At 37.0% G+C, this 21,985-nt stretch overlaps 1 protein-coding gene and 1 non-coding gene across 3 annotated transcripts in view; one reads left to right on the forward strand and one right to left on the reverse strand.

The window, feature by feature from the left end:
- The window catches only part of TAOK1 (TAO kinase 1), a 158,350-nt gene that overhangs the window by 25,356 nt on the left and 111,009 nt on the right, over window positions 1–21,985 (forward strand). The window lies entirely within an intron of this gene.
- On the reverse strand, window positions 2,545–2,651 carry LOC119873455. The gene has a single exon (XR_005365052.1). It is a non-coding gene; the product is annotated as a U6 spliceosomal RNA (small nuclear RNA).

Consider the following 21,985-nt stretch of genomic DNA (forward strand, 5'->3'; position numbering starts at 1 on the left):
TAATGCAGAGAGATCTACTCTTTACCTAGTTTCCCCCAGTGGTAACATCTTGGGTAAACTATAGTATAATATCACAAGTAAGAAATTTACATTGATACAGTTCACTTGACCTTATTCAGATTTCACCAGTTTTGCCTACACTCCTTTGTGTGTGAGTTTGTATATATACTTAGTTCTGTGTAGGTTTATCACATGTGTGGATTCATGTGACAGCTACCACAGTTGATACAGAATAGTTCCATCTACCCTTGTCATAGCTACCTCTCTCCCTTTATGCACCCCATACCCTGGAAATCACTTACGTTTTTCATCTCTACAATTTTGACACTTAGGGAGTGTATGGAATTATACAGTGTATAATTTTCGAAATAAGCTTTTTTTTTTTTCACTTACCAGTGGTTTGTTCTTATTGCAAAATGGTTGTTTATGGTATGCACGTACTATATTTTATTTAACTGTTTACTGACTGAACTATATTTGGGTGTTTCCCAGTTTTTGCTCTTACAAATGAAGTACAGACATACAAAATTTTGTGTGAACATAAGTTTTGCTTATCTGGGATAGATATCCAAGAGTTCAATTGTTGGGTCATATACCACACACATGTTTAGTTTTATAAGAAACTGCCATACTTTTCTAGAGTGTCTGTAATAGTTTACAGTTTTACCAATGAGGGGAGCCTGGGTATCTCAGTCGGATGACTCTTGGTTTCAGCCCAGATCATGGTTGTGGGATCGAGCTCCATGTTGGGCTCCAGGCTGTGCATGGAGTCTTGCTTGAGATTCTCCCTTTCCTTTTGCTCCTCCTTCCCCCTACCTCCCCAGTGTGTGCCCTCTCTCTCAAAAATAAAGAAATTAAAACCCGTACATTTCTACTAATGATATGGGAGTAATCTTGTTTCTTCATGTCTTCACTAGCATTTTTTTTTAGTTGTAGGAAATATACTACATAGCATAACTTTTTTCATTTTAGCTACTTTTAAGTGTATGGTGGTGGCATTAAGTACATTTGTATTGTTGTGTAGCCTTCTCTACCATTTATTCCAACTGTTTATCTTCCCCAGCTGAAATTCTGTATCAGTTAAACACTTACTCTTCATTTCCCCCTCTCCTAGCTGCTGAGAATTATATAATATTTGAGAGGAATCATACAATATTTGGCCTTTTGTGACTAGCTTCTTTCATAGCATTTGGTGTTATAATTTGTTTTTTATTTTAGCTATTCTGATAGGTGTGAAGAATCACCCTTAATTTTAAAGTATATTTTTAGGGACGTCTGGGTGGCTCAGTGGTTGAGTGTCTGCCTTTGGCTCAGAGCATGGTCCCAGGTCTTGGGATCCAGTCCCACGTCTGGCTCCCCATGAGGAGCTTGCATCTCCCTCTGTTGGTGTCTCTGCCTCTCTCTGTGTCTCTCATGAATAAATAAATAAAAATTTTTTAAAAGTAAAGTATATTTCTACCATATATGATGTTCTAGATTGATAGTTTTTTTAGTACATGAAAGATGTCCTTCCATTATGTTGTTTGACTTGCATAATTTCAGATGAGATTTGTGGTCATTCTTTCTTTTGTATTTCTGTAGGAAATATGTCTCTTTTTTTCTGACTAGTTTTAGGACTTTTTAAAAAATTATTATTGATTTTTCAGTAAGTTGACCCTGATATACCTTTGTCTTGATTTGAAGTTATCTTGGAGGTGTTGAGTTTCTTTTTTTTTAATTAAAAAAGTTTTTTAAAAGATTTTCACTTATTTATTCGTGAAAGATAGAGAGAGAGAGGCAGAGACACAGGCAGAGGGAGAAACAGGCTCCATGCAGGGAGCCTGATGTGGGACTCAATCCCGGGACTCCAGGATCATGCCCTGAGCTGAAGGCAGGTGCTAAACTGCTGAGCCACCCAGAGATTCCCCCAAGTGTTGAGTTTCTTGAATCTGTGGGATTATAGTTTCCATCAAAATCAAATTTTTGGTCATTATTTCTTGTAATAATTTTTTTAGTTCACCCTTTCATGTGGTACTCCAATTGTACATGTATTAGACCCTTTAATATTGCCCCACAGTCACTGATCCTACACATTTTTTTGTCTATGCTATTATATGGTTCTTATTTTCATGTCTCCATATTAATGAATCTTTTAAAAATGTATGTTTTCTGCATTGTCACATATGCTGTTAATCCCATCTAGTACATTTTTAAATTTCTGAATTGTATTTTTCATCTTTTGAAGTTCCATTTTATTCTTGTTTTTTTCTTTCTCTTTTCTTCATTATGTATATGTTCTTATTTAAATACTTGCAGATATTTAGAATAACTCATTTAATGCTCTTTTTTGCTAATTTCTCTTTCATTCTGAGGTCTATTTTTGTTGACCAATTTTTCTGCTGGTTATGGTAACATTTCCCGGGATTTTTGGTATGTCTTTTTTTCTTCAATTTGCATTTTTAAAAGATTTCATTTTTAAGTAATCTTTACACCCTATGCGGGGCCTGAACTTACAACTTTGAGATCAAGAACTGAGCCAGCCAGGCACCCTTACATTTTTTTTTTTTTTATGTGGAATGCTTCATGAATTTTCATGTCATCCTTGCACAGGAGCCATGTTGATCTTCTCTGTATCATTGTAATTTTAGTATAGGTGCTGCTGGAGCCAGCACTTTTTGGTATGTCTTTTAATTTTTGATTGAGTGTAGTATGTTGTCACTTTTTTTTTTAATGCTGATTTTTTGGTCTGTTTATATAGAATGTTACACTTCATTTTGATGGGCAGTTATTTGTGGATCAGCTTAATCCCTTTAGAGACATTTTGAAGCTTCATTAAGGTAATTTAGAGTAGTCTTTATTCTAGGGCTAATTTAGTTTTATTATTAAGTTATAACCCTTTGGGTCTCTACTGAGTGCCCTAAGTCTTCAACAAGGACTCTCCACTGTAGTTTAGCTGGAACTCTGACATCTTCCAGCCTGTGTAATGTCTGGGAGTTTAGTTCCCCACTAGTTGTTCCTTGCCTGGCCTTATTGAGTTTTCACCCTATGCACGTACAACTTAGTATTCAGGAAAATACCGGAAGACATCCCCTAACAGTTTTGGAATTCTTTGTGTAGAAAGTCCACTTTCTCTATTTTATTTGGCTTGGCCCTCCTAAACTCTGATCTTTGTCTTCTTAGCTCAGAGATTGCTACGCTTTACTTGGAATCCCTTTGCCTATGCTACATTCTGGAAAGTGTTTCTGGGTAGAAAGCCAGTAACCACCATAGAACTTGGCTTGTTTCAGTTCTCTCAGAAATATTGTCATGTGTTGCTTCTTGTTCATTGTCGAAAAAGGAATTTTATATTTTTCCAGTTTTTTAGGTTTTGTGACAGGAAAATATATCCTGTCCCAGTTATTCTATCATTGTTCAGAAGCAGAAGTTGATTCCAAATTTGCATACACCAAGTCTCAAAAACAATTTGATTGGTTTAAATTTTATCAAAATATTATAGCCAATATTGTGATACTATCCTGTTGTTTTTGTTGTTGTTTTTTAAAGTTTTCTTAATTTAAGTAGTCTCTACACCCAACTTGCGGCTTGAACTTAAAGCCCCAACTTAAAGCTTGAACTTTAAGCCCCAAGCTTAAAGAACCAAGAGTCAGGTGCTCCTTTGAGACAGCCAGGTGCCCCTGGTGATACTAAATCTTTTTTTTTTTTCTTTTTTTTAGATTTTATTTACGGGATACCTGGGTGGCTCAGTTCATTGAGCATCTGCCTTTGGCTGGGGTTGTGATCCCAAAATTCTGGGATCAAGTCCCCGCTGAGTGGGGAGCCTGATGTGGGGGCTCATTCCCAGACCCTGGGATCATGACCTGAGTAGAAGGCGGGCGCTTAACCAGCTAAGCTACTGAGGCACTCTTAATGTTAATGTATGTATGTATGTATGTATTTATTTGAGTTCAGTTTGCCAACTTATAGCATAACACCCAGTGCTCATCCTGCCAAGTGCTCCCCTCAGTGCCCATCACCCAGTCACCCCAACCCCCTGCCCACTTCCCCTTCCACTACCCATTGTTCATTCCCAGAGTTAGGTGTCTCTCATGTTTTGTCACCCTGACTGATATTTTCACTCATTTTCTCTCCTTTCCTTTTATTCCCTTTCACTAATTTTTACATTCCCTAAATGAATGAGACCATATAATGTTTGTCCTTTTCTGATTGACTTATTTCACTCAGCACAATACCCTCCAGGTCCCTCCACGTCAAAGTAGATAGTGGGTATTTGTTGTTTCTAATGGCTGAGTAATATTCTGTTAATGTTTTGTTTGTTTTGTTTTTTTGTTTTTTTTCTGTTAATGTTTTAAATAAACTGATATATTTGTTGAAATTATGAAGTTAATATTGATATGAAACTATTACATAAATTATTTGACTATATTCAAATTTATCCAGATTTTCCCACTGATGTCCTTTTTCCTATTCCAGGATTCAATTCAGGATATTACCTTGCATTTAGTATAAATTTAGATTTTTAATTCCAGTTCTGTTAAGTAAGCGTGACCTTCGGCAACCACTTAACCTTTTAGGCTCTCGTCCATAATGTAAATATTGACTTAAAGGATGTCTAAGGTACCTTTTTATAATTCTAATGTTCTAAGTCTGTCACACAATATGCTCAGTTTTTATTTGGAAGATATTTTAAGATCTAATCAATATGCCAGATCTTGTTAAAAAACATTCAATTTTTATCTTGTAACTTAAGTATTAAAGGAAAACTATATATTGAGATTTGGGAAAACTCATGAACTTTTTTCTTCTATTTGAACAAAAAAAATGACAAAAAGGCAGAATTTGTTGTGTTTTGACTAATTTTCTCTGCAAATATTAGTTCACAAATTGCCTATTCAGCTGTGTTTTGATTGAAAGTAAAACATGTATTGTTAAATTGTTCTTTTTGGGAATTTTTTTAAAGATTTATTTATTCATGAGGCAGAGGGAGAAGCAGACTCCATGCAGGGAGCCCAACATGGGACTCGATCCCGGGTCTCCAGGATCATGCCCTGGGCTGAAGGCAGCACTGAACTGCTGAGCCCCCCACGAGCCGCCCTCTTTCTGGGAATATTAGGAAGGATACAAAGCTTAGAAATGTAACTTAAAAGTGGATCTTACTATAGTGGAATATATGATGGAAATAATTGAGAACAGATACGTCCTAAATAATCCAAATAGTTCATATTTTGTTGCTTATTATAAGTGCTTCTCAGGTTTGGGCATAATTTGATATAGGTTAAATTGTTTATATTTTAAATTGTTGCCCCCTTTCAGAAACTTCCAAACGAGGTTAAGGAGAATATCCAATTGGAAGTAATCTCCAGACAGTTGTATTTTATCCCTCAGATTCTCTCCTATTTAGAAATATTGAATATAATCTCTACTGATAGTCTCAGCTTACACATAATTGACTCTGATTCAATAGTAGGTTCAATTAAATGACTTCATTTCTCTTAAGGACCTTGAAATGTAATGTTTGACCATAGTATTATTCATTTTCTTAAATTTACATTTAGTAATTATGTTAATTCATTATTTAATCTAGCAACTTTCAACTTTTGGTTTACAAAAAGACGTTTATGGAAAATTGTAGATAATTGGTTTGATGAGAAGCCAGAGGTATATTTTAAAAACACTAGGCAGTTTTTACGCAGGTGGCTGTAGACCACACTTTGAAAAAACATAATTGTACATAAAATCTTTATATGTACTGTCATAATTCTTGTATTAAAACCATGTTTTTCATTGTTTATCTGATTCCTATATTCACTCTGACATTTCTTGAATGCCTACTATCAGAGTCATTGTGTTAGTTACATCAGATTCAAAGATTAATAAGATAGCCTCTGCCATTAAGGAACTCACTTAGTAGTAGGATAAGATAGATCAGTAAACACTTCAGAACAGTGAGATAAGTGTTAATTGAGTATAAGCAAGCCTTACGGAAGCATCACACACACACACACACACACACACACACACACACACACACACACACACACACATATAAAAGCAGTTAACTGTGCCTGGAAGAATTGGGCTGGGAAAAGTTTCCCAGTGGAGTTGATAACCAGAAAATGAAGAGAGGAGTTTAGACAACATTAAAAAGTTTCTGACAGTGAAGGAAATAATAAAAAACTAAATGACAATCTACTGAATGGGAGAGGATATTTGCAAATGACATTTGATAAAGAGTTACTATCCAAAAATATATATAGAACTGATACAACTCAATATCCAAAAATCAAATAATCCAATTCAAAAATCGGCAGAAGAGGGGCACCCCTGGCACCTCAGTGGCTCAGTTGGTAGAGCATATGACTTGATCTCATGGTCATGAGTTAAAGCTCCAGATTGGTATAGAGCTTACCAAAACAAAAAAGAGAAAGCAAAGTAATGGGCAGCAGACACGAACAAACCTTTCTACAGAGAAGACATACAGATGGCCAACAGACACATGAAAAGATCCTCAATCAACATCACTTATTATTGGGAAAATGCAAATCACGACTACAAAGAGATATCACCTCATACCTGTCAGTATGGCTAAAATAAAAAAGATAAGAAATAACAAGTGTTATCAGGGGTGTGGATTAAAAGGAACCCTCATATACTGTTGGTGGGAATACAAACTGGTGCTGCCTTTGTGGAAAACAGTACGGAAGTTCCTCAAAAAGTTAAAAGTAGAGTGCCTAGCTGGCTCAGCCAGAAAAGTATACAACTCTTGATCTCGGGGTCATGAGCTGAATCCCCATGTTGGGTGTATAGGTTACTTAAATAAAACTTAAAAAGTTAAAAATAGATTACCCTATGATCCAGTAATTGCACTACTGGATATTTATCCTCAAAATACAGAAACAATAATTCAGTGGGATACATGCACTTCTGTATTTACTGAAGAATTATTTATAATGGCCAGATTATAGAAGCAACCCTCGTGTCCATTGATAGATGAATGGGTAAAAAAGATGTATGGGTACACACACACACACACACACACACACACACACACACTGGATTATTATTATTCAGCTATAAATGGAATGAAGTCTTACCATTTGCAACAACATACATGGAGTTAGAGAGGATGTTATGTGAAATTAGAGAAAGACAACTACTATAGGATACCACTCATGTGGAATGTAAGAAACAAACATGCAAAGGAAAAAAAGTTGAGCTGAAAAACAGACTCTTAAGTATAGAGAACAAGTTGATGGTTACCAAAGCAGTCAGTGTGGGGAATAAGGAGGACACTTATCATGATGAGCACCAAATAAGGTATGAAATTGTTAAATTGTTAAATCATTATATTGTCCACCTGAAACTACTATAACACTATATGTTAACTATACTGGAATTAAAATTTTAGAAAACTTTTAAAAATAAAAAATAAAGAGGAGTTTGGCATGAAATGCTTACTGGTTATCAGCAATATGTTCTCTATACATTTCACTTAACCCTCACAAAATCCCCATGAGATAGATATCAATCATTTCCCGTATTGTAGAGTTGGGAAAGCTGAGGTCAGAGAGATTATCTTGCTTCCCTCTAAATTAAGTGCCAAGATTTAATTTGTGGGCAGGTCCAGTTTTGGGACTTAGATAATATTCTAGAACCTGTGTTTTTAGTTACTGTGTGTTCAAGGCTCTGTGGTAAGAAGAGCATGACAATAAACTGAGAGGCCTGTATCATCAGAGCATATAGGAAGTTGATACTGAGGCTAAAGAATAGGTAGGGTCAGATCATACAGTTCCTTAAATGTTATGTTTCAATTGAAACATAACAAATGTTTGTTTCAACTGAAATACAGTATAAAGGCATTGAACACCTAGAGGGAATCACATAATCAGATTTGCATTTTGAAATGTTGTTCTGATTGTAGTAGACCAATTGGATTTGAGAAGGGCCAAGAGTGGATGCAAGGACACCATTTAGGAAGTCGTTAATAGAATAGCCTGAGTGAGCTATGGTAGTAGACAGGATGGAAAAAGGAGGGAATTGTGGAGATGTAGTTAAGTGGGTAAATGAGAAAGATTTAGGAGGACAAATCTTTGAGACATGATGATGGATTGGCCTATGAGTGAAAGAAAGGGAGTTGTCAAGAAATAACTTAGAGGTTTCTGGATTTGATACATTAGTTTGGCTCACTTTGTTTTACATAGGACATATAAAAAGATTAGTTTAAGTGATTAGATTATGTTAAATTAGAAGTGCCTTTGAGATATTCAAGTGGAGATGTCAAATATAGTTTTATAGTACCTTTGAACTTTCTATGTAGTAAATAAATAGGCTGTCCATAATAACATGGCTGATTGGTAATTTTCAGGGCTTTATCACAATTGTTATCTCTTGAGTTACTGTTAATAAAAACGGATGTAAATAGAGTTTGGCTTTCAGTTATTAGAGCTAACAAAAGGATGTGAAAAGATTTTCCAATCTAGAAAGCAATGAAGTATGTTAGGACAGTTCTCCTTTGGAAAATGGCAGAACTAAGAATATACCCTGGAAAAAGACTAGGGAAAGGGATGCTTGAGTGACTCAGTGGTTGAGCATCTGTCTTCGGATCAGGTCATGATCCCAGGGTCCTGGAATCGAGTTCTGAGTCCGGCTCCCCACAGGGAGCCTGCTTCTCCCTCTGCCTATGTCTCTACCTCTCTCTCTCTCTCTCTCTCTCTCTCTGTCCCTTAAGAGTAAATAAATAAAATCTTAAAAGACAAGGGAAAAAGAGGTCCAAAAGGCTAATCTAAATCTGAAATAACAATTTAAGAGTTATCTATGTATCTATCTATTTATTTGAGAGAGAATACACATGTAGGTCAGGGAAAGGGGTAGAAGTGGCGGCGGGGAGAAGGAGAGAGAATTCAAGCATACTCTGCACTGAGCTGGACTTGGGTTTTGATCTCATGATCCTGAGATCATGACCTGAGCCAAAACCAAGAGTTGGATGTTTAACCAACTAAGCCACCCAGGTGCCCCTAAGAACAATGTTTTAAATATTGGAGTTAAATATTTCCTTCCGTTTGTTAATAAAGGAATTATTCTTGGCTTACCTAAACTATAGTTATCCAAGTTACTATTAGATGTACAATGGGAATAGTTCTATAAAAAGCAAAATGGTTTTTCTTTATTTCTCCATCATGTTCATTCAATGCTACACTGCCAAGTCACCATAACATTACTTTATACATTTGGGCATATTGGATATTATAACTATTGTCTTTATATCCTCTTGAAATACAGAAAATATTATGAATAATATTTCTTTAAATACATTAAAAACCATTCTCAGATTTTAGTTTGTTTATTGAGCTTAGATCAATAGCTTCCCTTTATCAGAAAATGTTGCCACTATTGAAAGTATTGTGATAACAAGACTAAGCTTTTGATATAGATTGTATATCTTCTAGGTATTATAATATTGATATTTGTGTTACTGATATTTTTTAAGAACTTATTTAGAAAATAATGATTTTATTTTTAAGTAATTTCTACACTGAACATGGGCTTGAACTTAAAACTCTGAGATCAAGAGTTGCAGGCTCCACCGACTGAACCAACCAGCCAGATGCCTTTGTATTATTTATATTTTAAAGTTCTCTGAAAAAAATTATTTTAGTTATTTTTATTTTTTATTTTTTTTAAGATTTTATTTATTCATGAGAGACACAGAGAAAGGCAAAGATATAGACATAGACAGAGGCAGAAGCAGGCTCCCTGTGGGGAGCCTGATGTGGAACTCAATCCCAGGACCCTGGGATCATGACCTGAGCCAATGGCTCAAAAACTGAGCCATCCAAGTGTCCCAGAAAAAATAGTTTTAAAAGTAATTCATGTATAGATGTAGAACATTTGGAAGATAAAAGCCATCACTGATTTTATCACCTAGAGATATCATTCTAGGTGGTTGGTATATTTCCTTCTCTGTATTTTAATGTATAGACATTGTATAGCATAATAGTTAAGAATAGAGATTCTAGAATTTTTTTTTTGAGATTCTAGAATTAAATCCTTTAGGTTCATATTTTTATTCCACCACTTATTAGCAATGTGATGGTAGCAAATCACTAAATTTCTCTGAATCTTGAGTTTCAAAATCTGTAACATGGGGATAATAAGAGTAAATACTGTTAGTGTGTGCCAGGTACTTTACTAAAGTGAAAAATCTGAGGCCTTATAACATCTCTACCTAAGAACTACTTAATAGTACCTTTAAGAGAATAAATTAGGGGGGATGCCTGGGTGGCTCAATTGGTTGAGCATCTGGCTGTTGATACCCACTCAGGACATGAGCTCAGGGTTGTGAGATCGAGCCTTACCTTGGGGTCTGTGCTCAGTGCGGAGTCAGCTTGTCTCTCTCTCTTTGTTCTTCCCTGTGCTTATGCTTGCTCTCTCTAAAATAAAATCTTAAAAAAAAATGAATTAGGGGCACCTGGGTGGCACAATCAGTTGGGCAACCAACTCTTGGTTTCAACTCAGGTCCTGATCTCAGTGTTGTGAGATTAAGCCCCATGTTGGTCTCATTGCTGAGTGAAGAATTTGCTTGAGATTCTCTCCCTTTCCCTCTGCCCTTTCCACTTGTGCTCTTGTGTTCCTTCTCTCTTTCTCTCTCATAAATCGATCTATCTATCTTAAGAAAAGAGAGAATAGGGTCTCCTGGGTGGCTCAGCTGGTTAAGCATCTGCCTTCAGCTAAGATCATGATCTCAGAGTCCTGAGATCAAGCTGTGTATCAGCCTCCCTGCTCTGCAGGGAGTCTGCTTCTCTCTCTCCCTCTGACTGCAGCTCCTCCTGCTTATGCTCTCTGTAATTCACTCTGTCAAATAAGTAAACCTTTATAAACCAAATAAAGAATAAATTAGACAATGGATGGAATGTACTTAATATCGTGCTTAGGATATAATAAATGTTATTTATATATTTTTTTAAAATAGCATTTGTACAATTTATTAAAGCTTTTATTGTGGCCACATTCCCATGCCATTAATATTCTTTGAAACTAGAACTTTTAAAATGGCTTACAGAAATTCATCAAATAGATTCATTTACTCATTTCTCTAGTGATAGACCTTTAGATGGTTTCTAGCTGTTTTGCTCTTCTAAATAATGCTGTTACGAACATATTTGTTACAATTTTTTTTTTTTTTTTTTTTTTTTTAGTTCCTAGAGGTAGAGTTGAATCAAAGGGCAGGAGAGTTTTTATACTGATGTCTAATCTTGCATTGCTTTCCAGAAATGCAAATCAGCGTACATTCTTATTTCTTACAACATTCTTTTTTTTTTTTTTTAAGATTTTATTTATTTATTTGAGAGAGAGCATGTTTGAGAGGGAGCATGAGCTGGGATGGGAGCAAAGGGAAAGGGAGAGAATCTCAAGTAGACCGAGCTGAGTACAGAGCCTGAGTTGGAACTTGATCCCACAGCTCTGGAATCATGACCTGAGCTGAAACCAAGAGTTGATGCTCAACTGACTGAGCCACCCAGGTGCCCCTGTCATACATTCTTATGTATGTACCTTTGAGATCCCTAGATTTGGCCATTAAATCCTTGAAATTTCAATTTCTGAAAAAATCATTTGTTTTCATGTCTGTATTGGTATGATTTTATTGGTGTAGTGTAAGCTAGCTTGAGAATTGCCTATTTCGTTGATTTTTTTATTTGCATAAGTTCTTTTTCAATATCCTTTATATTCATATAAACTAGTTTGAAAATATTTTTAGCAATTTGAACTTTGTCTTAATTTTTAGTGGTATTTTGGGAAAACTTCATGGTTTTTTTTTTTTTAATATTTTATTTTTTTTAATTTTTATTTATTTATGATAGTCACAGAGAGAGAGAGAGAGAGAGGCAGAGACACAGGCAGAGGGAGAAGCAGGCTCCATGCACCGGGAGCCCGACGTGGGATTCGATCCCAAGTCTCCAGGATCGCGCCCTGGGCCAAAGGCAGGCGCTAAACCACTGCGCCACCCAGGGATCCCAAACTTCATGTTTTAAAATTTACATAGGTATTAACCTTTTTGTTGTGGTTTATCTTTTTTTTAATTTTATATATTTATTTGGGAGAGAGTAGGAGAGTGTGAGAGAGCTCAAGCGGGGTGAGGGGCAGGAGAAGCAGACTCCCTGCTGAGTGGAGCAGGGCATGATCCTGCTTCTGGATAATGACTTGAACTGAAGGCAGAAGCTTAACCAACTGAGCCACCCAGTGCCCCAGTTCTTTTTTTTTTTTTTTAAGATTTTATTTATTTTGTTTAATTTAATTTATTTTTTTAACGATTTTATTTATTCATGAGAGACACAGAGAGAGAGAGAGAGAGGCAGAGACACAGGCAGAGGGAGAAGCAGACTCCATACAGGGAGCCGACACGGGACTCGATCCTAGGTCTCCAGGATCACACCCTGGGCCGAAGGCGGCACTAAACCGCTGAGCCACAGGGCTGCCCTATTTATTTTGTTTTAGAGAAAGAGAGTGCTTAAGTGGGGGAGGGACGGGGGAGAGGGAGAGAATCTCAAGCAGACTTTGTGCTGAGCCTACATGGGGCTCGATCCCGGGACCCTGAGATCATGCCTCAGCTGAAACTAAGAGTTGGATGCTTCACCAACTGAGCCACCCAGGCACTTCTTTATCTTTAGTTTAGTACTTATGACATAAGGAAAATATTAGAATCATTTTTTCTTTTTCTTTTTCTTTTTCTTTTTTTTTTAAAGATTTATCTATTTATTCATGAGAGACACAGGCAGAGGGATAAGCAGGTTCCATGCAGGGAGCAGGACGTGGGACTTGACCCCTGGTCTCCAGGATTACGCCCTGGGCTGAAGGCAGCGCTGAACCACTGAGCCACCCAGGCTGCCCTAAATCATTTTTTCTAGTTTTTATTTCTGATTAAATCATCAGTCAACCTCTGGTTAATTTGGCATATGATGCATAAGGTATAGGGAATCTGTCTTAGCTTTTTTTGGAGTAGAAAACTTGGAAATGGGAAATAGGTTTTACATTCTAATTCAATTCTAATGAAAGGAAGGAAAGCTGACAAGGACTGAGGAACTGCCTATAAATCTTGAAGAATGCTGTGATGGATTAGTAGTATCTTCCCATCATAGCTATGAGGAAGGGTATTGAGAGGATAGTGACAGCATCCTATCTGTAATCTGAAATTTGTTCCAATTTTATTTATTGAATATTCTCTTGGAGATACCACTTTGAAGTGAATTCAAAGTAAAATTGGACTGTCTTGTTTTGCTCTTTTTCCTTATTATTAGGGTTATGCCAGTGTTAAAACAAATTTAAGTTCTCCTGCCTTTCTGCTTTGAAGTTTGAAAGTAATCATCAATAAAATTGCCATGTTTTATATTTTAATTGGAGGTAACACTTTTTCATTCTTTCAGTGAAGCGTATAGTTATTATTTTAAACTGTTGGCCTGTAAGGTTTCCAGTTTTTCTCCTTCCCCAACTTTTAATTTTTAAAATTTTATTATTTTTGTTCTTTAAACATTCTTCTTTTTTTTTTTGTCCTTTAAATATTCTAGTGGCCAGGAAATGGTATAGAATAACTGCCAAATCACATAAATTAACTTTTTTGTTAATGTTTGTCATCCCAGAAAGAACACTGCTGTTGGTCAATTCAAACTGTGTGGTAGTTTCTGTAAGTTGTCTGGGCTGGCGACTGAATGTGGTTGGTATACTCATCTTTCCATGGTTCAGAGAAAAAGGCAGCTTCCCTGTTTGGCACCCTTAAGATCTTCTGTCTCAGGAAGTGGCATCTAGTCTCGGTCTTGAGTGATAGAGATTCTCTAGTAAGGGTTGATCTGTTTCAACAGCTCTCTAACAGCTCTCCCAGGTCAGGTTACACCCAGTCCAGTTTGTCCAACACTCCTCAAATTTTGTCTGCTGTTTGGAACAATGAAGGCACAATTTCAGGCTGGAGTAATTAATGCAGGTCCATTATTCCATAAAGGCTCCACACAGGAAGCCTCATCTGCCCAAAGAAGTACAGAGCATACTTGTTAACAAGATTATCTTTCTCTAAACACCACTGTGGATCTTTCTTTTATAGTGGCAGAGCATGAGCTTTTTTATTTATTTATTTTTAAGATTTTTTTTTAAGTTAATAAAAGTCTTTTTTTAAGATTTATTTATTTATTTATTTGTTTGTTTATGATAGAGAGAGAGAGACAGACAGACACAGGAGGAGGAGAAGCAGGCTCCATGCTGGGAGCCCGACGTGGGACTTGATCCCTGGTCTCCAGGATTGCGCCCTGGGCCAAAGGCAGGCGCTAAACCACTGAGCCACCCAGGGATCCCCTATTTTTAAGATTCTAAAGTAATCTCTATACCTAACCTTAGGCTCAAACTTAAACTCTAATATCAGCAGTCACATGTTCCATGGACTGAGCCACTAGGAGCCCCTGGAGCGTGAACTCTTTGTTGAGTTTTTCACACTGAGCTCCATAATGATGGGTGCTGCGACTTTAAGCACAGAACTGACTTTTACCTCCTGCACTTTCATATCCTCCAGAGTGGGCAGCTCTGGTAGGATAGTGGTAGCCTTGAGCTGTAGGAGGCACCCCAGCCTCATTGTCCTTATCTCCTAACTTTTTATTTTGAGAAATATAAAATTTATTGGCAAGTTGCTAGACTTGTATAATGAATACCCCTTGTACTCCTTATGAAGATTCATGAATTGTTAACATATATAACATGTAACTATTGCTGTATTACATAGATACTCACTTGAATATCCCCTGAAGTGTTTGAGTTAATTGCAGAAGTGATTGTAAATAGTGAGGCATGTTGTGCCTGAGAACAAGGACCTCGTTTTAGTAAACACAATAAAAGTGCCACAGTCAGGAAATTTAACAGTATAATTCTCTTATCCAATATACAGTCTATATTCAGACTATTCCAGTTTGTCACAATCATGTCTTTTTTAAGATGTATTTATTTATTAGAAAGAGAGTGTGTGCGCAAGCTCCTGTAAGTGGGGGTGGTGGTAGAGGAGGGACAGAGGAGGGAAAGAGGGAGAGGGGGAGAGAATCCCAAGCAGATTCCCTGCTGAGCATGGAGCCTGACATGGGGCTCAATCTCTCAACCCTGAAATCATGATCTGAGCTGAAATCAAAAGTCAGATGACCAACCAACTTGACCACCCAGGTGCCCCAATAGTGTCTTTTAAAGATGGATTTTCCCCCCAATCCAGGACCACACATTGTATTTATTTGTCATATTAAGGTAGGAAATGTTGGGATTTGGAGCTGATGGCCAAGAAAGAATTTTTTTTTTTAAAGATTTTATTTATTAGAGAGTATGAGCAGGGGGAGGGGCAGAAGGCAAGAGAGAAGCAGATTCCCTGCTGAGCAGGAAGCTTGATGTAAGCTTGATCTGAGGACTTCCAAGATCATGACCCAAGCCAAAGGCAGATGCTTAACTGACTGAGCCACCCAGATGCCCCTAAAAAGGTGGTTTTATTAAAGCAGGGAGACAGGACCTGTGGACAGTAAAAGCTGCACTAGGGTCATGAGGAGGGACCATTTACTTTCAAGGTGCCAGGGGTTAGGGATAGCATAAGTCACTAAGGAATTTTGGATGCAGGGTTTCCAGGACCTTGAGAGGGCTAGCTATTATTAGGAAAAGGCTATTTATTACTGTCTAATAAAACCTTCATCATGAGACCCTTCAGATGTATATTGGTGGGCCACATGCTTGGGGAATGATTGCCAACTTATATCTTGGGTGGAGGGTAGAGATGAAGTTTCTTTTCTTTTTTTTTTTTTTTTTTTTTGAAGGAAGCTTCCAATGAACTTTTTATATGTTAAAGAAGACCTACTGGGTCCTGGGATTGGGCTAAGATTTAAGATTGCCTTTTGCCCCTAGCAAAGTATTAACATTGAGGCAGCTGAGGGATGTCATTTGCCTGTTTCAAGGACATTTCAGTGGGTTGTAAGTAGTAACAAAATTTAATTTTTCTTTTGTCTTTGCTTCCCATATCAATAGGTCTTTATTCTTTAACCTCTAGGACATTTCCCTGGTCTTTTTTGTCTTTCTCGATATTTCGAAGAATTCTGTTAGTTTAGTTTAGTTTTGGTTTGTTTTTTAAAGATTTTATTTTGGGAGAGAGAGAGAGAGAGCGCACACGCGAGAGAATGCACACCAGCAGGGGGAGTAGCAGAGGGAGAGGGAGAAGCAGACTCCCTGCTGAGCAGGGAGCCCGATGTGGGGCTCAGTCCCAGGACCCTGGGATCATGACCTGCGCCAAAGGCAGATGGTTAACCTACTGAGCCACCCAAGTGCCCCTGGGTTAATTGTTTTCAAACTAATTTCCATTTTGACAGAAAATCATCTTTGAGATTTTCAAATTCATTAGTGTGGAACTATAGTTATCTATATAGTTTGATAGTCTGTTTTTTTCTTCCCACATCTTTGACCCCATAATAATTTTAGAATAATGTTTTTCAGTGTATTCAGGGAATTTTGAAAAATTTAAATGAAAATTTTTCTTCTTTGCAAAGTTGTAATATTTGTAGATTTTGAGTTAAAAACTTAAAAAATAAAAACTTAAACTTAAAAATTCCTACTTTGCATTGAAAAATTCATATAAACTGCATTCATTGAAAGCATAATAAACTAGAAAGTACTGATAAGCAAAATGAAGAAAATAAGTTCTAAATCTTTGCACTCATATGTAACAGCTATTGACATTTTGGTCTCTTCCCTTCCAAACTTGAGGGAATAAGAGGGTATGTGTGAGAAAGACATGAAAAGAATTTTGTGGGGCACCTGGGTGGCTCAGTAGGTTAAGCATTTGACTTCGGTTCAGATTGGGTTCTCTGCTCAACAGGCAGTCTGCTTCTCCCTCTCTCTTTGCTCTTCCCCCAACAGTGAAAGAATGGAAAAGTCTAGGTGCCATATGATCTTATTAAAGGGAAACAACTGGAGAGAGATTCCTTCTATCAGTCCACATTTAGATTCTTACCAAGTACTGTTAATAATTCCTAATGGTTATATGAATTACTTTTCTAATTCTTAGAATCTCTGTTTATGGGAATGGGGGAACATTAGAGAAGTGAATGTTTGTAGAAAGTCGCAAATTATGAAAATATTAAATTGTTTGGAACTCAGTTTCATATAATGCTATGGCCAGAAAATGAATTTTTCTTACTTTAATATTTAGCATTTGCCTTTAAATATGCAAAACATTCACCATTCGAAAAATACAAAATAGACAGTATAAAGTCTCCCTGTCATTTTTGCGTCTTAGGCTCTTGAGTCCCTTCCTCAGATGCTGGCCATCAGTGCTACCAGTTTCCAAGTATCTTCCCAGAGATAGGTTTTGAATATACAAGAAAATCTGTATATATCACAAAATAAATTTGGAATGACCTCATTATTTTAGTCTGATTCTCTTTAATAGTACTATCATTTATATAGTCATACTTCAGAGTTACTGTGGATTTGGTTCCATCACCACATTGAAGTGAATATTTCAATAAAATGAGTCAAATGAAATTTTTGGCTTCCCTGTCCATATAAAAGTTATGTTTACACTATATGGTAGTCTATTAAGTGTGTAATAGCATTATGTCTAAAAAATATACATATTTTATTTTTTTAAAGATTTATATTTATTTATTCATGAGAGATACAGAGGCAAAGACATAGTCAGAGGGAGAAACAGCCTCCCCACAAGGAACCCAGTGCAGGACTCGATCCCAGATCCTGGAATCACAACCTGAGCCGAAGGCAGATGCCCAACCGCTGAGCCACCTACAGGTCCCTACATACCATATTTTAAAAGTATCTTATTACTAAGAAAGCTAACCATTATTTGAGCTTTCGGTGTATCATAATCTTTTTGCTGATGGAGGATTTTGCCTCGTTGTTGATGGCTGCTAACTGATCAGGGTGGTGGTTGCTGAGGGTTGGGTGGAACTGTGACATTTTCCTAAAATAAGACAACAGTGAAGTTTGCCGCACCGATGGACTCTTCCTTTCACAGATGATTTCTCTGTTGTATGCAACACTGTTTGATAGCATTGTACCCAGAGTAGAAATTTTTTAAAATTAGAGTCAGTTTTGTCGAACCCTGCTGTTCCTTTATGTGAAATATTTTAACATTGTTGTCATTTCAACAGTCTTCTCAGCGTCTATAGAGGAGTAGATTCCATCTCAAGAAACTACTTTCTTTGCCCAGCCATAAGAAAACAACTCCTCATCTGTTAAAATTTTATCATGTGATTGCAGCAACTTAATTATATCTTCAGGCTCCACTTCTAATTTTAATTCTGTTTTCATCACATTTGCCATTAGTTTTTCCACTGAAGTCTTGAACCCCTGAATGTCCATGAGGATTGGAATCTATTTCTTTCAAACTCCTGTAATGTTGATATTTTGACCTCCTCCTATGAATCACAAATGTTCTTAATGGCATCTACAATGATGAATCCTTGCCACAAAGTTTTCAGTTTACTTTGTCTAGATTCATCAGACTAATCACTATCTTTGGCAGTTACAGCTTTACAGATTGTTTATTTTTTTAAAGATTAATTGCTTTATTTTAGAGAGAGTACATATGTGAGTTGGGGGACGGGCAGAGGGAGAGCCTCTTCAAGACTACTTCCCACTGGATGGGGAGCCTGATGTAGGGCTCAGTCCCAGGAGATCATATCATCATGACCTGAGCCATCATGACCTCTTACCAAGAGTCAATTGCTTAACTGACTAAGCCATCCAAGTGCCCCTACAAATTGTATTTTTAAATCCTAAGACTCATAAGTCAAAATTACTCTTTGGTCATAGGTTGCAGAGTGGATGTTGTATTAGCATATATGAAAACAACATTAATCTCATACAACTCCATGTACTTGGGGGGCCAGATGCATTGTCAATGTAATATTTTGAAAGGAATTTTTTTTTCTGAGCAATAGGTCTCAACAATAGGTTAAAAATACTCAGTAAACCGTGTTGTAAACAGATGTGCTGTCATCCATGCTTTGTTCCATTTATAGACCACAGGCAGAGTAGATTTAGCATACTTCTTAAAGGCATTAGGATTTTCAGAACAGTCAATGAGCATTGGCTTCAGCCTATAGTCACCAGTTGCGTTAGCCCCTAGCAAGAGAGTTAGCCTGTCCTATGAAGCTTTGAAGCCAGGCATTGACTTCTACTCTCTAGCTATGAAAGTCCTAGGAGGCATCTTTTTCCAATACAAGACTGTTTAATTGACATTGAAAATCCGTTGTTGGGCCTCTGGGTGGCTCAGTGGTTGAGTGTTTGCCTTTGGCTTAGGTCATGATCCTGGGGTCCTGGGATTGAGTCTCTCATCAGGTTCCCTGTGGGGGACCTGCTTCTCCTTCTGACTCTCTCTGTGTCTCTCAGGAATAAATAAATCTTAAAAAAAAAAGAAAAGAAAAAAATCTGTTTTTTTTTTTTTTTTAGTTTTTATTTATTTATGATAGTCACAGAGAGAGAGAGAGAGAGGCAGAGACACAGGCAGAGGGAAAAGCAGGCTCCATGCACCGGGAGCCCGACATGGGATTCGATCCCGGGTCTCCAGGATCGCGCCCTGAGCCAAAGGCAGGCGCCAAACCGCTGCGCCACCCAGGGATCCCTGTTGTTTTTAGTGTAGCCACCTTCATTAATTATCTTAGCTAGATCTTCTGAATAAGTTGCTGCAGCTTCTACATCAGCACTTGCTGTTTTGCCTTGCACTGCTATGTTATGGAGATAGCTTCTTTCCTTAAACATCATGAGCCAACCGCTGCTAGCTTCAAACTTTTCTTCTGCAGCCTCCCCAATTCTCTGAGACTTCATACAAGTGAAAAGAGTTAGGGCCTTGCTCTGGACTAGGTTTTGCTTAAGGGAATATTGTGGCTGGTTTGATCTTCTATCCAAACTACTAAAACTTTCTCCATATGTTAGTGTCCAGAATATATAAAGAACTTATACAGTTAAACATAAAAAAAATCCTCCAAATAATCTGATTGAAAAATGGGCAGAAGAACTGAATAGACATTTTTCCAAGGAAGACATATAGGTGGCCAATAGACATGTGAAAAGATACTCAACTTCACTTATCATCAGGGAAATGCAAATCAAAATCACAATGAGCTATCACTTGCACTTGTCAGAATGGCTAGCATCAAAAAGAAGAAATTGTCTGGCTCAGTCAGTGGAGCATGTGACTCTTGATCTTGGGGTTATGAGTTTGAGCCCCACACTGGGTGTAGAGATTACTTAAAAAAAATATATGTATATACACACACATATATAAAATATATATATATATATATATACATACATACATATACATATACACACACACACATACATAAAACAAGTTGGTGGGAATGTAGAACTGGTGCAACCACTGTGAAGATTCCTCAAAAAATTAAAATTAGAAATACCATATGATCCAGTAATTGTACTACTGGGTATTCACCCAAAGAAAATGAAAACACTAACTTGAAAAGATCCTAATTAGCGAAAACACTAATTTGAAATAATGCTTGTTGCAGCATTTTTACAATAGCTAAGATATGGAAGCAATTCAAGTATCCATCAATATATGAGTGAATAAAGAAGATGTATATGTATACAATGGTATATTACTCAGCTATTGAAAGAATGAGATCTTGTTATGTGTAACATTATAGATGGACCTAGAGGGTATAATGCTAAATGAAATAAGTCAGAGAATGATGAAATAATAAATGATTTCATTTGTATGTGGAATATAAAGATAAAACAAATGAATAAACAAGCAGACAGAAGGTAGAAACAAACCCATAAATACAGAGAACAAAACTGGTGGTTGCCAGATGGGAGGAAGGTGGTAGAATGACAAAATGGGGTAAATCAGACTGGGAGATAACAGGCTTCCAATTATGGAATGAATAAGTCATAGGGACAGAGGGCACGATGACATAGGGAATATACTAAGTGGTATTGTAATAGTGTTCTGTGATGACAGATGGTAGCTACAGTTGTGGTGAGCATAAAATGATGTATATAGACTTGCTGAACCACTATGTTGTAAGCCCCAAACTAATGTAACATTGTGTGTCAACTATCCTTTAAAAAAAAAAAAGGAAGGGGATGCCTGGGTGGCTCAGTGGTTAAGTGTCTGCCTTTGGCCCAGGGCGAGTCCCGGGATCGAGTCCCACATCGGGCTCCCTGCATGCAGCCTGCTTCTCTCTCTGCCTATGTCTCTGCCCCTCTCTCTGTGTCTCTCATGAATAAATAAATAAAATCTTAAAAAAACAAAAACAAAACAAAGCAGTATACCAAAAACAAAACAAAACCCCAAACACCTTTCTTCATATCACCAATAAAGCGATTTTCCTTTCTTACCATTTATGTGTTTACTGGAGTAATGCTTTTAATCTCCTTCAAGAACTTTTCCTTTGTATTCGTAACTTGGCTTTTTGGCAAAGAGCTCTCCCTCTTAGCCTTTCTTGGCTTTCAGCATGCCTTCTTCTCTAAGCTTAATCATTTCTAGCGTTTTATTTAAAGTGAGGGATGTGTAACTTTTTCCCCTGAACACTGAGAGGCCATTGTAGGGTTATTAACCATCACACACAGGTAATTGATGCAAGGATACATCAGAAGTAGAGGTATTAGGGGGCTTTTTTCTTGTGTATTGGCTTTTTTTTTTTTTTAACTTTTAAAGAGAGATAAAGTAATACTCTTTTCAAGAAAGTCCTTAATTATATAATCTTATTAGTTACCATTTTATGTATGTGTTCTTGTTACAATTAGACTGTATAAAGGGACAATTTTTTCTCTCACTGAAGGGATTAAATGTTTGACTGAGTTGGCTGTTTTCTGAGTCTGAGCACTCTGATTAACAGATGTAGGGAAAAGGGCTTTATGGTATTGAAGCAGTTGCTTAAGACCAACAATGTCCTTTTTGTGAAAATCTGAAGGTTCCTAAAAAATGGAATAGCATGACATCATCACTGTTCATCCAAGGAGCATTCCT

The sequence above is a fragment of the Canis lupus genome, chromosome 9, assembly GCF_011100685.1.
Source record: "Canis lupus familiaris isolate Mischka breed German Shepherd chromosome 9, alternate assembly UU_Cfam_GSD_1.0, whole genome shotgun sequence".
Classification (NCBI taxonomy): Eukaryota; Metazoa; Chordata; class Mammalia; order Carnivora; family Canidae; genus Canis; species Canis lupus.